Raw genomic sequence first — 17,489 nt, 5'->3', positions numbered from 1 at the left:
CATCACCTCCCCTCCAACCTCTGCCTTCACCTGCAAGCACACAACAGCTCAACTTCTCCCCGGTGCAGCTCCTCTGCCTCTCCTCTGATATTTCCACCGAGCGGCAGCACATCTCCAGTTCTCCTCTCTTCATCTGCAAGCCATCCGGCCACATGCACCACACATGCATACACAGAGCACAAGCCGGCATCTGCTGCTCCTTCGCGCCGCCGCCGACGCCGCTCGGCCGCTCGCCACTCCGCGCCACCGGACCGAGCACCACCAGCAGTGCTGCGCTCAGTTGTGCTTCGCCGCCCGCGTGTCGGTCCGCTTCAAGCCGCCTCGTCGCCGTGAGCCCCGACCGTCTTCGGTGAGTCTCTCCCTCCGGCCTTCTCTCGCGCGCCGCCTCGCCCTGGCCCGCGCCTCCACCGCGCCTGACCAAACCGCACCGCTCGGCCGCCGTCCGTGCGCCGTGCTGCCGCGCCGTCGCGCCGCGCAACCCGACCGCCCAGTCCACTGCGTAGCCGGCCACCCCTCCCCGTTGTGCGCGCCGTCGTCGTGCAAGCATAGCCGCCGCTCGGCCCACGCCGCGTCGAGCCGTCCTGGCCGCTGCCGCACGCGCGCCGCCACCCTTTGTGCCGCGCTCTTGCGTTTCCCGCATGTGCCGCCATCTCCTCCGGTGCCGCCTACTTTGCCTCGGCCGGCCACCATCCGTCCGGCGAGCTCCAGCCTCAACCCCCCGGCGTCCTCTCTCTCCACCGGCCACCTCCCTCCGGTGAGCTCCGGCTCCCCCTCCCTTTTTCCGGCGCCGCCGCTCGTTCCCTCTCCTCCGGCGCCGCCTCCCTCTCTCCCCTCTGGCCACCGGTCCCCCTCTCCCTTTCTCTCTCTGCACCGCACGCACGGGAGATGAGGCCGGCTGGCCTTATCCCTTCGGCACCCCTGCCGACTGGGCCCACGGACCGGTCCACCGGCCGTGGTCCATGGTGGACCACACAGCCGCGCCCAACTCCGGTCCGCCGAGTCCACCGGCTCATGAACCGATCCCACCGCACCAGCCCACAGCCCGGTCTACGGTGAACCACACTCACAAACGCCCTCCGGTCCACAAAGTCCATAGACCGAGTCCGTGAAACAGTGGCATTTTCTAAATTCCAGGATTTTCTATTCCGGCAATCTTCCGTCCGCTATAACTCCTCCGTTTCAACTCCAATTTCGGCGATTCTTTCGCCAATATTCCTCTAAAATCATAATCTATCTTCATGCCAAATCTTGTAATTTTTAGAGTTTGTTTAACATTCTCTCTCGGTATTTAATTCTTGTCGTAGTATTTAATTTAGATTTAGATCTCGTCTTTTAATAGATAAAGTTGAAGTTAAATAATTCGATAATGATGTTTAGTTTGTAATCGTAATATTGTCGCATGTGATAACCTAGCTTAAGTAGGTTAATTCCTTTTCTTAATAAGAATAATTAAATGTTGTTTCAATTAAGTGCTTAAGAATAAATTGATATTTCATGTGGTATTTCATGTGATAGTTTACAGATTAAATCTTAGTTGTAATTAAATGTGATAGATTAACCCGTGTAGCGGTTAAATAAATAAATATCAATCATTAGAATATGATAGAATATTTTATCGTTGATAATTAATTAATTGAATACTCTTTTAGTAATTAATTAATTAGATTCAAAGAATAGATTAATCTAATTAATTAATTGCATGTATGTTTTTATGATAGCAATAATATATACCTTATTTAGTGTGGCAATTAAACAATACTAGGTAATTAAGGTTAGTTGCTAAATAACCATGTTTAGTGCTATAGATTAGAATATTTAATCTCCACACTTAAGCATATATAATCGTCTAGAGTTATACTTACGTATATATGTATACATGCTCATATACATATAAACGTAAGTATTACACATATATTCATGTCGATACACGTGCACTCACCTACTTGTAGAATCTCTAGCTGTCGTCCTTCGACAGTTAATCTAATAAGAGTTCACCTAGTTAATGGTGATTTGTTCAGGTTTTCTCTTAAGTTGATGACAACTAGGTTATCAGCCTAGTCTAGCTTCGCTAGATTATCCCGTTATTCTCTGTGTATTAGTTTCGTGTTGCTTAGAATTATCGATCGTCTTCCGCTAGGTTTAGCTTTCGTCGTTTTCTTTGTCGTTCTTCTTCCGCTTTGATATTTCATTTGGTTTTATTCTGGTGTTCAATTGCTTAGTCGTTGTGCGCTTTTTATCGTTAATCTGCGTAGGCTCGAAGTCGAGGTTCTAAGCAAGAACGCGAGGAAGGAACTGAAGGCAAGGTCCAACGATGAAGAAGAATCCCGGGAAACTCAAGATACAAGACCAATCTTGAATTGACCCTTCAAGAAGGCAAGTCCTATTTCCTTGACCATACTGAACCTATGGTTTTCAATTAATCTATATGACCAACTAAAATGTGACTTATTATCGCATGTGCTATATATTGCATTTTCTTTCAAACTATTTGTAGTAGTTAACCCTATCAACACTGCCATGCCATACATGTTATCATCCAGAATACATATCACCCTAGGAATACCTGTTGTTAAATATATTAACGATGGACGACGTCTTGATATCTAGCATGCTTAGGATTGAATACATCTCCTCGGAGATGTCGCTTTTAAAATACGTCTCCTCGGAGATATTCCTTTTAAAACACTTCTCTTCGAAGACAAGATTTACTGTTATCAGCAATAACTCATATACCATGATTCCTTGATGGTTGTGAATTCCGTGATTGTGGTGAAATCCTTGATGTCGGGTGGGACATGGAAGGTGATGTGTAAAAATGGGTGAAAACTATTTTGGCGCGGGCAGGTAGAGTGGTCCTCCGGGGAGGATGCTCTTGGGGGCTTGAGTTACATGGTGGTATTCATTGCCCAGGAAGATGCCTAGCCCGGCCGCTTAAGGACCGAGTCTTGCGCCGTCATGCTTAGCCACCCCGTGCAACCATGCGTCCTGTATGGGCAGGACTTGACTTCTCCCTTCACCAGACTGGGTTGGGCATAATACCAGGAGGCTGAGAGCAACGAGCAGTCAAGTGACTATCCTGTCGGCTGTTTGGAGGTTTCAGGTACCGGCTTAGGCTTAAAAAGGGATGCTGGCCTTCGGAACATACAGCTCTGGTCCTTGACGTGCGTCGTGGAAAAGCCCGGCAGGGAAGGTGTTGGAAAGGTCTCGGTATGATTCGCTCCTCCGCTTGCAACGGTTGGAGGCTGAGCATATCGCATGGGTAAAGCTGTACAACCTCTGCAGAGTGTAAACCTATTCGAATAGCCGTGTCCGCGGTTATGGACATGCGAAGGCATGGTCACGCTTGACTAGACTCAGGGTGCGTGTGTTTTGATGCGTGAGTGTGTGGACTAGATGTCCGTGTGATGTGGTTCCTGGCTCGATCCGCCAGAAGCTGTGTGGTACTAGAGGTACACCAGATGTGATAAAAGGGACTGCGGAGTGAGGTATAGCCCCTCCCAGGACTGAAAACCCCCAGATACAACTTGTTACCTTGGTTTTGGTTTTAAAACTATTTCGACAGCTTTGCTATCAGGTCACCTTCTAATACGTTGGGGACTTGAGGTGATACTCAGTACCAACAGAAGATGCCTGTAGTTGTTTTCAAAAGCTTTGCTACATTTATTTCAAAAGGTTAACAGTGGAGAATATAACTTGATACCTGTATAAAACCTGCTTTACGCTTAAAACTATGCCGTAAAGCCTTATCCTTGAAATATTCATTATGCATCTATCAACCCCTTTGAAGTAGTATAGGACTTGTTGAGTACCTTCCGTACTCAGTCTTGTTGCTTTCAGATTGTTGAGTTGGAGATCAACCTCAACCCAGATGAAGTCGAAGAGAAGAAGTCTAAGGTCGCGTCCGCACCCGAGTTGCCTGTGGCATTGGGTTGCATCGTCGTTTCGCTCCGCTGCGCTGTAGGCTCTTCTGCCTGGCTGGTCTGCTGTGGATTCTTGTCCATCAGACCATCTTTTCTCTTTTCAGGTATTTATTTTACTTATTTGTATTCGAAGTATGTATTTGATATCATTCTGTTGTATTCTGTGCGTATCAGCTACTTGATCCAGGGACTGATACAGGAGGCACAGGGGAACCCGGGTTCGGGGTCCTGACACTTAGGGTATTTTAGCCCTAAATATACATGGTCTAACCGACAAGAGGATGGTATGAATATCAGAGTAAGACTAGACCGGGCAGTAGCAAATGGGGAATTTATGCAGAGTTTCAATGATTGCTCAGTTGAGAATATCATTACTACCTCATCAAATCACTTTGCAATCTTGGTAACAATAGCAAGAGGAAGAGAACAGAATGTTACTTTCCGAGTCTAGCATTCTTTCAAATTTGAAGCAGCTTGGATGAGAGCACCGGATTATAGCCAAATGATTGAAGAAAATTGGAAGAGTCACAGAGATGGTGCTCCTTCTTTGAGTAATACATGGGCTGCGCTGAACAAACTTGCTAGTTCCATCCAGACTTGAAGCAAGTTTTCATTTGGATCTGTCAAAAAAGAAATTGGAAAACTTGAAAAGCGTCTAGCCAATCTAAGAAGAAATGGAGGAGTACCAAATAGTTTGGGGGAGGAAAAACAAATTGAAAGAAGGTTGTGTGAGCTGTTTGAAAGGGAAGAAATCATGGCTCGCCAACAATCAAGGGTTGAGTGGCTCCGAGAAGGGGACCGCAACACCTCATTTTTTCATGCCCGAGCATTTGCCAGAAGGAGAACAAACAGAATAAAACACTTAAGAAAGGTTGATGGCTCAATGTGTGAAGATCAAGTGGGAATCAGAAGGATGGTCCTTGATTTTTATGCTAACCTTTTCACTTCTTAATCTTGTGTCTCAATGGATGCAGTCTTGGAAGCAATCCCGGTTAAAGTAACTGAGGAAATGAATGAAACTCTTTGCCGGGAGTATACAAATGATGAAATCAAAGTTGCACTATTCCAGATGGGTCCCACCAAGGCCCCTGGACCTGATGGCTTCCCTGCCTTATTTTATCAGAAATATTGGGAGTTATTTGAGGAGGATGTTTGTGCTGCAATGAAGGGTTTTCTCTTGGGATCAGAAATTCTAGAAGGCTTTTGTGATTCGGTAATCGTCTTAATCCCAAAAGTAAACTCTCCTGATATGCTTTCCAATTTTCGGCCAATAAGTCTTTGTAATGTTATATCAATTTTCGGCCAATAAGTCTTTGTAATGTTATATCAATTTTCGGCCAATAAGTCTTTGTAATGTTATATATAAAATTGCTTCGAAAGTTATAGCCAATCGCCTCAAACTTTTTTTGCCGGAAATAATCTCTGAACAACAGAGTGCTTTTGTCCCTGGGAAGTTTATCACTGATAATGTTCTCATAGCTTATGAATGTCTTCACACACTGAGGAAACAAAAAGCTAAACACCCTTTCTTTGCTCTTAAAATTGACATGACAAAGGCTTATGATAGGGTGGAGTGGCTTTATCTCAAATGTGTCTTATTGAAATTGGGTTTCAAGAATAGCTGGGTGGATATGATCATGAGATGTGTTACTTCGGTGAAATATGCTGTCAAAGTCAATGGTGACTTAACAGAGCCTTTTAAACCCACTAGAGGTATTCGGTAGGGGGACCCTTTAAGTCCTTATCTATTTTTATTGTGCGCTGAAGGCTTGTCTTGCTTATTGCAGAAAAAAAGAAGCATCTAGTGATCTAAAAGGAATTCGAAATGGCAGAAAAGGCCCCTCCATCTCCCATCTTCTATTTGCAGATGATAGTGTTTTCTTTGCTAGAGGAGATGACAGGAGCATTGACACTCTTAAATTTGCCCTACAAACCTATTGTGATGGATCTTGACAGAAATCAATCTCCAGAAATCATCTATTTTCTTTCGTCCACATTGTGATGAGCAGATAAAGGAAATGGTGAAACAAAAGATTGGGGTCCATGATGATACTTTACAGGCTACTTACCTTGGCATGCCGACCTGGGTGGGACGAGCTCCATCAACTTGCTTTAACTTTCTCACTGGCTGGCTGTGGAAGTTGGAGTGACAGACCTTTATCAAGAGCAGGGAAAGAAGTCCTGTTAAAGTCAGTTGTACAAGCGATCCCTATATATGTGATGAGTTGTTTTCAGCTACCTATTATTGTGTGTGAAAAGATGAGGAGATCCATTTCCAATTTCTGGTGGGGGGTAGAAGATGGTAAAAGGATACTACATTAGAGATCATGGAACTGGCTATCATTACCAAAATATTTAGGTGGTATGGGCTTTATAGACATGACAATTTTCAATCAAGCCATGCTGGGGAAAAAATGTTGGCGCTTGTTAACTGATCCTTATTCTCTATGTGCTCGTGTTCTGAAAGGCAGGTATTTCCCAGATGGGGAATTTTGGACAGCAAGAAGTCCAAGGTCTTCATCTTACACATGGCGCAGCTTGATGTATGGAAAGCAATTATTGCAGAGAGGTCTTCTGTGGAGAGTAGGAGATGGCAAGCAAATACACATATGGAGACAACTGGATTCCTGAAGTTTCTCCTGGAACACTACTCTCTTCTTCTCTTGGTGATAACCACCAAAAAGTGAGTTCCTTAATGATAGAAAATGAGCAACAATGGAATGAAGATGCAATCAAAAACCTTTTCAAGGAAAGACATAGCGGAGAAAATACTGAGCATTCCTTTAAGTTCTGAAGGCTATAGGGACTTTGCTTCATGGCCTCACACAAAAAATGGTGTTCATACGGTCAGATCAGCATATAATCTTGCAAGAACACATTTGTTCTGGAGGGACCGTAGTGCTCCAGGCAAAGGAGCTACATCAGAACAGAAATCCATGGAGAATATTTGGAAGAAATTGTGGGCAATAAAGTGTCCTAATAAAATGAAGGTGATATTACGGAGAATGGCTCATGATCGCCTTCCTACAGGAACTCAACTTCAAGTGAGATCAATCCCTACAAGGTATGACTGCTACTTTTGTAATAGGGAGAAAAATATTGAATATTGTTTTCTCCTTTGTCAATATGTGAAGGAAATCTGGAAGGAATTGAAAAATGATTATGGGATTTGCCTGAATCTAAAAGGCTTTACTCACATCAAGCAATGGCTTTTGGGCTGGATAGCAGAAGCTTTAGATTTTCATTCCATGGTTCTGGCAGTTGCTATTTGGCACATATGGGAAAACAAAAATGGCTGCCGCAATGGTGAGGTTATGTCCCACCCTTTTCGTGTTGTGGGAAAGATTAAGGCTTATATTGAGTTTATCAATTTGCACCTTTTCAATTTGACTACCTCCACCAGACGTGAGACCTTGAGCTCAACTCGAAGATGGTCTCCGCCACCAGAGGGGTCAATGCTTGTAAATGTTGATGTAGCGATCTTTACCCAATCTGAAAGAGCAGGGTTTTGGTATGGTGATTTGTGATCACCAGGGGAGAGTGCAAGCGGCAAGCCGTGGTCACTGGGACTGAGTTTGATGTCCTGAAATTGCGAAGCCCTTGCATTACGTCAGGCCTTAATCCTCGCCCAAGATGTAGGTGCGCAGAAGATTATTGTGGCTTCAGACTATTTATAACTGATTAACAAGGTGAAGGATTCAGCTTTGGATAGATCTTCTACTGGAGCCATAGTTCATGACATTAAATGTTGGGCTACAAGTTTGTATCTTGTTTCTTTATGCATGTGTTTTGTTTATGTAATGAGGCAGCTCATGTTCTTGCTAAATCAGCAGAATATGATGTTAGGTCATGTTGGTTTAATGAGTCTCCTGATGAGATCAGGACCATTATCTGTAATGAACAAGCTTATAAATGAATGAAAAGGGTGCTGCCCATTGCCTAAAAAAAGCCTGCAGAATTCAGATGCGGCCGGATAATGCAGTATCAATTGCTTGGTGTCACAATCCAGGAGAGGGGCTTGATCCTCCTGTCTACTCTATAGCTACAACATGTCCTGTAAAAAACAAATCAACTAAAGAATGCCTATTCTTCTCGATTCACCCCCTTGCTCAAAACTTACCGAAGGGATGAACGGGTGATGCTTTTGCTCACATGGTCACAGACTCACAGCTAGAGCGCAAGAGATGAGGTGCTCTTAATTACGAGGTCCACTGGTCGGGGACGGCGAGGAAGTACCACGGCACGGCCTTCCTGAACCTCTTCTTGTACTGGATTGGTGAAATGATGGTGGGGGGCTCATTCTTGGGGCCTCCTAGGACTAGAATGCCCGAGGCCTTCACCCACGTCTCCAACTGCTTGTCCCAGGTGTACTGCCGCAGGAAATCGATGATGCCAACCACGAGCTCTTCCTTCTCCTCGTCGATGCCCACCAGAAGTGACTAGTCCATGACGTCCAAAGACTGCGAGATGGATCGTATTGGCAAGTGCTATGATGATGCAATGTTACCAGACATGCTATTTCTTTTGCAATGTAGTTTATGCTAGGTTTCTATTCTCGAAGAGAATGTTGCGGTAACAGAGTTGAGAAATAATGCCAGGAGATCACTATTTGTACACAATAACTTGCATAAAACCAATTGGGGTTGTGGGGGGGGGGGGAGCAAAATAATGCACATCATAGAATCAAATACTGATGTTTCAGATTGCAACATTGTTCATTGGTTTCCAACGAATAATCCTGGTGTCGGAAACAATGAACAAAGCCCAAGAATGTGAAGAAAACAGAACTACTATTCTAGGGAAGACCAGAAACTAACACCTTTCTCCATGTTCACAGGCTATGAGAGAGAGAAATAAAGAATCTTTGATTTGAATGAATGAGCACTCCCCCTTATAACTGGTAGAAGCAAAGCCTGTGGGAAAATTTACACAAAAATCAACACAAAAAAGAAAACATGAAGCATGAGACGAATAAAACAACAGAAAACTTAGGAGGCACCACCTCATACTCATTTATTTCCATGTTAAGCAAATCCTTCATCTCAACTATCTGCCTTTGCATGATTGTTTTGACTGAATCATCCATGATAACAATACTCTTTTCAATATTATGAAGGAAATCATATACCTCCCTGTGGAAGTATTCCATCTTGCCAAATACCTACAAAATATCCAGCAGCAGGCAATCAAAGTTGGCATGTGAAGCATGGAAATGAATCAATGATCTCTTTAGCATAAACTATTTAACAGCATACCTCAACTGCCTCTCTTTTTACCCACTCTTGTGTAGCATGGAAATTGAAATCCAGCACTGGGGGTGGAAGGTTAATAGATAGAGTAACCATGGGACTATACTGGAAGGCGGCCACCATATTTCCATACCTGCAATGTTGTGTATGCAAATTGAAACTTCACTCTGGGATTGGATGAAAGACCTGGTAACATAAAAATAGAGCTACATACCCATAGAAACGAAGGCAATCCCTTTGGAGAGAATGCCCACAACTCGCAATTCGGTTAGCAGTCATATGATTTGAAAAGCTAAGCTCCATGAACTTTCCAAATGATAGACCCCAATCTGCATCAGACATGATGTGAGAAACTATCCAAACAATATTCTAATTAATCATTAAGTTGATCATTTTTTTAATCACGACTTCAACGATTAATCAAAATACTGCTCCGGTAGTCCCGGTACATGTTTTGTGCTCAAGATCGAAACATATGTCTTTCCAACATGGAACATCATAACAAAGCTTAAAAAAGAGCAAGTAATTAACATTATATTACAAGTTCTAAAGCATACGTTAAGTTAATACAATTTACAGCAAAAGAGAGTTAGGAGGGGACTAAAACCTGCTCAACTCCCAACCAACAAAAGAAACTACGCAGCGAAAATAAAAGCTAAAGACAACAAAAGATGAGTGAAGCCATATGCCCTTAGGCTTCACCCTGAACGCGCGACCTCTAAGAGTAGAATGCACTACTCATTCCCACCACTCGCATTGATGGACATGAAGTAACCAAAAACCAACTCTTCTTTCCTACAAAACATGTAGAGCAGCTAAGTATGAAGGTGCTCGCAAGACTTAATCCATAATGAACACTTATAAATAACCCGACTCCAAGGATGATACATTGGGACGTTAGCAAGAATACGGTCATATGGTTAAGTAAATTCATATGTGAAAGCAAATTTAACATAAACATGTGTCAGCATCATCCCCATAAGCATAAGTGTGTGGTCGGCGGCGGCGCCAAGGGATATGGCCTTCTCCACCGCGAAATCCATCATCCCCATTCCCACCACGATACTAGACCAACCAAAGGAAAATGAGAAGGAGAAGGGTAAAGAGTCCCGGAGAAGTAGAAGGAGACGAGGCCGCCCCGAGCTGAAGCGACGCGGCCGCGCACGAAGCTTCCTTCCAAGGTTGATTTTGTCCTCTTGAAGTCAGTGCTCCACCCACGCGCACGCTAACTCGCGAGCAACCAACCACCCAGCACCAAGCGAGAATAGGACTCCACCACCGGCGGCGAGCGAGCAATGCGGCCGAGCGGGACTGGCAATGCGGGGAGGGGTGGGGTGGGGCTTCAGCTTCAGCAAATGCTGGGACGGCGGGCAGCGGTAGGGAGGTGCCGTTCGAGCGCTAAGTTGTGAGTCGAAGAGGAAGGGGAGAATGCAAAGCGCATGCCTAGGTGTCAGAGCGAGGAGAGGAGACGCGATGGCGGTGACGCAGAGGTGCGCCTTATACGATTTGAGAGGGATATCAGGACAGTGACGTCGTAGTATGGTAGTGGTGGAATGGGACCATCTGACTTCATATGAGGTGAGGTCGAAGCAACTTTAAATCTTCCTGAGCTGTTGGATTTTAATTTAGACCATCTCAAGCAGCTACTACAAAATCTCCTACTTTATAATAATACTATTCATTGTCACTATTATAACACTATTTTTTTCAATCATCTTCAACAGATACTCTATACGCACTCTCTATCTTCTCTCTTCTATAACCATCTCGTCCTCACGCACGTCGCATGTCTCCTATAATTGTCGCCTCATCCCCGCCTCCCTCCTTCGCTCTGGCTCGACGCTCCCTTCTATCATTCCCCTCCTCTAGCCGCCCCGTCCCCGTCTCGCCACCGCCTCCCTCCTCCGCTCTGGCCTGTCGCTCGCCTTCACTGCCTCCCTCCTCCGCCACGGCTAGATCCGGCATCCTATACTGCCACGGACACCAGATCCGAGGCTCTGGACCTCGCCACCACCTCCCTCCTCCGCTATGCCCTGCCGGTCCTCTCGCTTGCGCCCTCACTGAGCTCTACCTCCCTCCCACATCGGCCACAAATCTGGCGGGTGCTCTTGGTCACTTGACGCCCTACCTCCTCATAGCTCCTCTCGCTGGACCAACATCACGGTGAGCACCTCCACGCCCTCCTCCACCTTATGCGTGTGCCAAACCCCTACATCCTCCCCACCTTCTATGCTCTCCTCTTTCCCTCTGCTGTCGTGCCCTCTCCCTCCACCCGAGCACCCCTCCTCAAATATCTATTAGCCGTCGTTGATCCATGCCACCACCTCTGTCCCCGCCATGACCGATTCCATGAACTTACGGGAGCACCGAGCTGTTGCCGAGTGGGCCCCACTAGGCCTAGGCGTTCAGGTATACTCGAAAATTTGGTTCGGGTATTTTAGGTTTTTTGAATTTCGATCTTCTGAAACTAGTACCGAAATATGGTTCAAAAATTCGGTCACCGAAAATTCAGGTACTCGAAATTTCGGTTCGAGTACCCGAAATACCCAAAATACCCGATCAATATTTCAGCACTTAAAACACATTATTTTAGCAGCATATTTCAACATACAAATACACCAGACAACATTAAAGAACAGGATGACACCATAAGTGCATAAAATTTTAGTGATTTAGTCTCACAAAGTCACATATCACAAGAACACAATAACACAAATGACAGTCACATATCACACTATTCGGTATTCCGGATACCAAGGAACCTGATCGAAGCAACATAAAAAATTTCAGTCATCTAGGCCCATACCCGAAATACTACCTATAATTTCGATCATCGAGTATTTCAGATTCGGTTCTCGATCTCGATTTTTTCCCAGGCCTAGGTCCTACAGTGTTATGGCCAAGTATTTTCTCCGATTAATTGGCCGTTCTTTTCTCTCCTCCCGAGGACTCGTCGCATCACTATAGAATTCAAAGCCGACTCTACTGGAGCCTGTAGCACTCGATATGGTGTCCACTGGAGTTAGCCTTATAGATACATTGCTACAGTGGCCAACTGCAAATCATTATATCATCCTTCACGAATGACTGTTTCACGTGACTTCACCCTTTGAAATCAAAGGATTTGGATCCGTCGTGGATCCTCGGTGGGGTTTTAACGGCAGGAAGAGGCTACGCGGTCGGAAGCCTCTCTCTCGTGTCGCTGTCGCCTCGTACCCGGTGGTGGCTTCCTTCATCCATTTCTTCTTCTTTAGCTAGTGTTATTTTTCTCTTGGTCTCGTTTTAGCATTCATTTAATAAAGTCGGTTACCAAATACTAAAGTACCGGGTGAAAGGGAAATGGTGCGTGAAAATATTCAGGTTTTTTTCTATAGGGGAAATAGGTCGCTGTCTTCAGGGATACTCGTTGTAGTAAAGCTCGGGTAGATTCCAATCGTTGTCTACTTTGTGTTTATATTATGAATTATATGCGCTACGTAGTGTTTCTCGTGTGCTAGAAGAGGTTTTTCGTACAGAAATTGTATCAGGATTTTCATAATGACATGAATATTGTTGTTTATAGCTAGCTTCCAACAAGTATAGATATGCACCGTCTATGGATGATTCACAAACTCTTCAGACTGGGTTCCTAGCCCCCTCAGCGGACACAACCTCCTCAGATTATTTAGATACATCCACCACTAGTAGGGTTCATAGTCGTATTAGCATGATAAGACTTCGACATTCCAGACTCCATCAAAGTACGTACTACCGGCGTCCACACTTCCGCATGAGAATCCTAAATCGTGGTACATGCAGGACCAAGTTAGCGGTTCTGGATACACGTTCGATGGAGGTGCAACACCACACGACGATGATGATGACGAGCAAGGGCACACGTGGCAGGGGCCAGCGCAGGCCGCTGAGATGAAGGCCACACACCCGCCAGACGCTTACACTCTTGGGGATTGCGTGCGGCGTCGTCGTCGTTAATGAGCCAGTGCAGTTGTTCGGTGCACTTGCACTTGTTACTGACACATGTGTTATTCACTATATTATGTACTCATTTGTACTATATTTATGCACTGTAGTGTTAAAGTAATTATATTTAATTTACATAATTTTTGTCAAATAATTAGGATACATAACATATTTATGAGTTACTTATTAAACATTTGTATATATTAATTATGATATTTAATACATGTTTAATGTTTATTAAATAATCAACGATTCGTGCTTTGGTACAGAGCAAGAATGTTGCAGTCACAGATCAATACATATATGGCGGGATATTCTAGTACAAGCTATCCATGAAAACCTACAACGATCGATATAACACTAAATGCCTACTTGCAGGTTGTGCATAGAGGGAATGATGATCCCTTCAATGAGAGCAACCTAATCCAAGTTTTGTCCAAATTACATGCAAGACCGCCCTGTTCTGCGTTGACCGCTCCACTCCTACATGTAACAACCGACGACCTTAGGGTCCTCTTGCACGAGTGCCACCAAATATACCTCAGGGTATGCGAATTAGCCGATTATCCTTCTGTGTTAGATTTCTGTATGAGGCAAAGAAGGTTGGCAATGTTGCCCGACCAGTATGCATCCCACATACAGGTTCGTCATTTTCTATTTGGTCACCCTACTTATCTTATTGTCATTGATTCGAATGCTCCTCTTCTGCGTTAGGCGTACTCAGAAGAAGCATAGTTGATCAATAAAGAAATCCCACACATCTTGGCGATGCAAATGCTCTTCAGCGGGGGTGTGATACCTGGTTTGCATAGAAGACGATGAAGATCAGCGAACCTAAGGGATACAAGAGCGTCCTCTACTATTCTACCTAAAAATGACGAGACCGATGCAGACGATGATTTCATGCCACCAATACCTCGATGTTCCACCAGCCATACGGGAGAAGGTTCAATGAACACTACAAGAGAATGTTCACACACCACATCGACATGGTGTCCAACCAACAACGAAATAGGATGTGCTCCTACCGCGATACCTCAAGATGACGACGACGACGATTTCATGCCACCTCGCTCCCTCCCTCCGAGGCTTCCATCTCCGGAGGACCGTGATGATCGTGAAAATGATGTTGGATTTCCTTGTACCCATCCTCACAACTTCCAACCATCACATCGGAGACGACAACCATCTTACCCGGATAGCCTTGACTGGCACAACTGGCATTCTTTCGCTAATTTACGTCATCACTTTTCACCGCCATCTTGAGATACTCAATGATATAAGGGTTAATGTTGTGCATGTTCAAACATATCTAAGTGTTAAGGCTGCCCACCGCCTTAGAGACTACATGCTTTCATTCTCACGTAATTTGAAATGTACAGTTAAATTAGCAAATAATTTCAAATTTTGTTGAAATTTGGCAATTACATGAAATGACAACACACCGGTAAATAATTTTAAATTTTGTTGAAATTTGCCAATTACATGAAATGCCAACTCACCGGCATAAAATGATAGTTGAATTAGCAAATAATTTCAAATTTAGTTGAAAGTTGCCAATTACATGAAATAACAACATGCCGGTATCAAATGATAGAATCAACCTGCAGCCGACCACGACCATATTTGGTAATTACATAAAATAACAACACGCGCAAAAAAATTGTCAGGAAATAGGCATTTTCAGCACACCGTGTGCCGAATACGACACTGTTGCCCCTATTCAGCATACAGTGTGCCGAATATAGGTGATTTTCAGCACACCATGTACGGAATACGGGCAACAATGCTTATTCGACACACGGTGTGCTGAAAATGCTTTTTCGGTACACCATTTACCGAAAATGGATTTTTGGTACATCGTGCGCCGAATACGGATGTTAAATTCGTGAATACGACTACATGTTGCCTATTTCGATAAATACGCTCACATATGTTGTCTAATTTTGTATTTTTTCCTGCAACTAGACCCAAGTCGAAGCCACCCTAAGGATCTCTCCGAAGCAAGGTCTCGAGCTCCAAAGCCGCGCGACCGGCCCCGTCCGTGCCACTCCACGGTACGACACGCTAGCTGCTGCTGTGGATGGGAGGATCAGGCTGACCGGATCACATGGTCAGCTCGCACTACCTCTCCAGTACAAAGATAAATATACTACGATAATTATAGACGGCTCGTATCGAAGCTTGGACAATTCCAAAATTATACAACATATCTGAGTGTATTTGCCGATATAGATAATATGTAGTTGTATTTATTAATTTAGCATTCGTATTCGGTGCACGGTGTGCTGAATACTGGCAACAGTTCCGTATTCGGCAGATCGTGCGCCGAATACGAATGTTAAATTAATAAATACGACTACATGTTATCTATTTCGGCAAATACGCTCATATATGTTGTCTAATTTTGAATTTTTACCATTGAAGCTCATGAGCTATTTATATAGAGTGTATAGTAACTTACATCTTAAACTAATAGAGAAATAAGATAGAAACGAATCATATTGTTGACGACCGAAATTGACATATTGTAAAGAATTTCGGTTATGGAAATATTCTGGTTGATTGGTAAACAGTATCTACGATCAGTGCGTAGTACTTCGATCAGGTGAACAGTACCCACGTCAAGTGAACAGTACCCCAGGGGAATAGTAAACAGCAGTCTCCAACCAGTGAATAGTACCTCCGATCAATGACAGTGATTTCAGACCAATGAATAGTGATTTTAGGTCAGTGAACACGACCAGTGGTCATGACCAATGACTAGGTGACCAGTGATCACGGTTTGTTCCTGCAGTTGGTCTCCGGACAGATGGAAGAGTTGATCGAATCTAATAAGGTTGAACTACGGTAAAGCGTATTCGGGTAGATATATGGGAGTTTTATGTGTTTAAATAGGAAATATATGTTTGTTATAGAAAGTTTGGAGATCAGGTAGATATAGCCGAATTATATCTGTAAGTCTTATTCGGTTTGAATTAGGAATCCTGATCTCTTATGACTAAGACCTGTTGCCCTTTAAATATGAGAGGGTCATGGCTGATTGAGGACATCAACCAATCGATTAAACACAATTTACATTATCTTTCGTCTTTTGCCTAGCTTATGTAGTCATGTTCCTCCTTCTTCCTCCTCCTGTTGATACTTGTTCTTGATCTTGAAGACCAAGGACAAGCCGTCGGCTAACCGTGCCCTGACGGGGTCCCTCCCGAGTGTGATTTGCTGACGAAGATCTATCACCACAGTGCCAGACTGGGCTTCCCAGGTGCTGCTCGTCGGGTTAGTTATCCTTTGCTGGTTTGCTCGTAAATCGGTTGCTCGTTGCCGTGAAAGTGCAATAGTTATCTCTGTTGTTGAACGTCCTGCGCGTGGTGCTACGGATTGCACACGAGATGCTCATGTGTTGGCGTGAGGATCCATATTTTTGTGCCAACACATACCTTATCATAATAGCCAGATCTTTACGAATTCTTTGTCATATACTCTAACATCTTCTACAGTCATAGCATGAGCAATACAAACACTCAGACTAGAGTGGAAGCCAACAATTTGCTCAAGATGATGATAGCCATTTTGTTGCTAAGGTAGCCGATAATGAGGTGATCATGGTCGTAATCTTGGAGAAGGATGCAGGCCTAAAGCACCAACACGAGCATAAAGTCAGGTTGATCCGTCTGAGGATCTCAACTAGCGGCGACCTCGATGGGGCAGCAACGATGGCCTAGAGGTGTTGGAGGAAGGCACTAACTCGGAGCGATAGCTGATGTTTTGTGGTGACTAGAACGAGCAACATGAGGTGTCAAAAAGTGATCTATCGCGGTGCAGGCAGTCATTGTGGACAAATGTTGTTTAGCTTTCTAGTAACTTAGTCCAATCATGATCCATTAGTGAATGGATTTTGAGGATATGTGAATCTATAACATTGCTTGGCCCTACTTTTATTTGGCATTGTTGCTTGTGTCATATAAATAACAGACACATGGAGAAGCTCCATAGAGATTATCTTCAATATGCATTTGATTTTGAATCATTTGACATATGTGAATCTTGTTTACTTGGCAAGAGGACTAAGTTGCTTTCCACCAGTCCTAGAGATAGGGCGAGTGAGTTATTAGCTCTTGTACATACTTGAGCTAAAAGTGGTTCTCGATACAAATTTGAATCCTTCGAAAAGCTTAAGGAGTTTCAGAATGAGGTACAAAATCATACGGGAAAAATAATTACATTCCAACGATTGGATTGTGAAGATGAATACTTGAGCCATGATTTGATGGTCATCTAAAGCAATGTGGAATTGTTTCATAGTTGATTATGCATGACTTGTCTCCATGAAATGGGTGCCTAAACGAATGAACCATAC

This window comes from Phragmites australis, chromosome 20 (genome assembly GCF_958298935.1).
Source record: "Phragmites australis chromosome 20, lpPhrAust1.1, whole genome shotgun sequence".
Taxonomy (NCBI): domain Eukaryota; kingdom Viridiplantae; phylum Streptophyta; class Magnoliopsida; order Poales; family Poaceae; genus Phragmites; species Phragmites australis.
Note: the sequence above shows the minus strand (reverse complement) of the source record.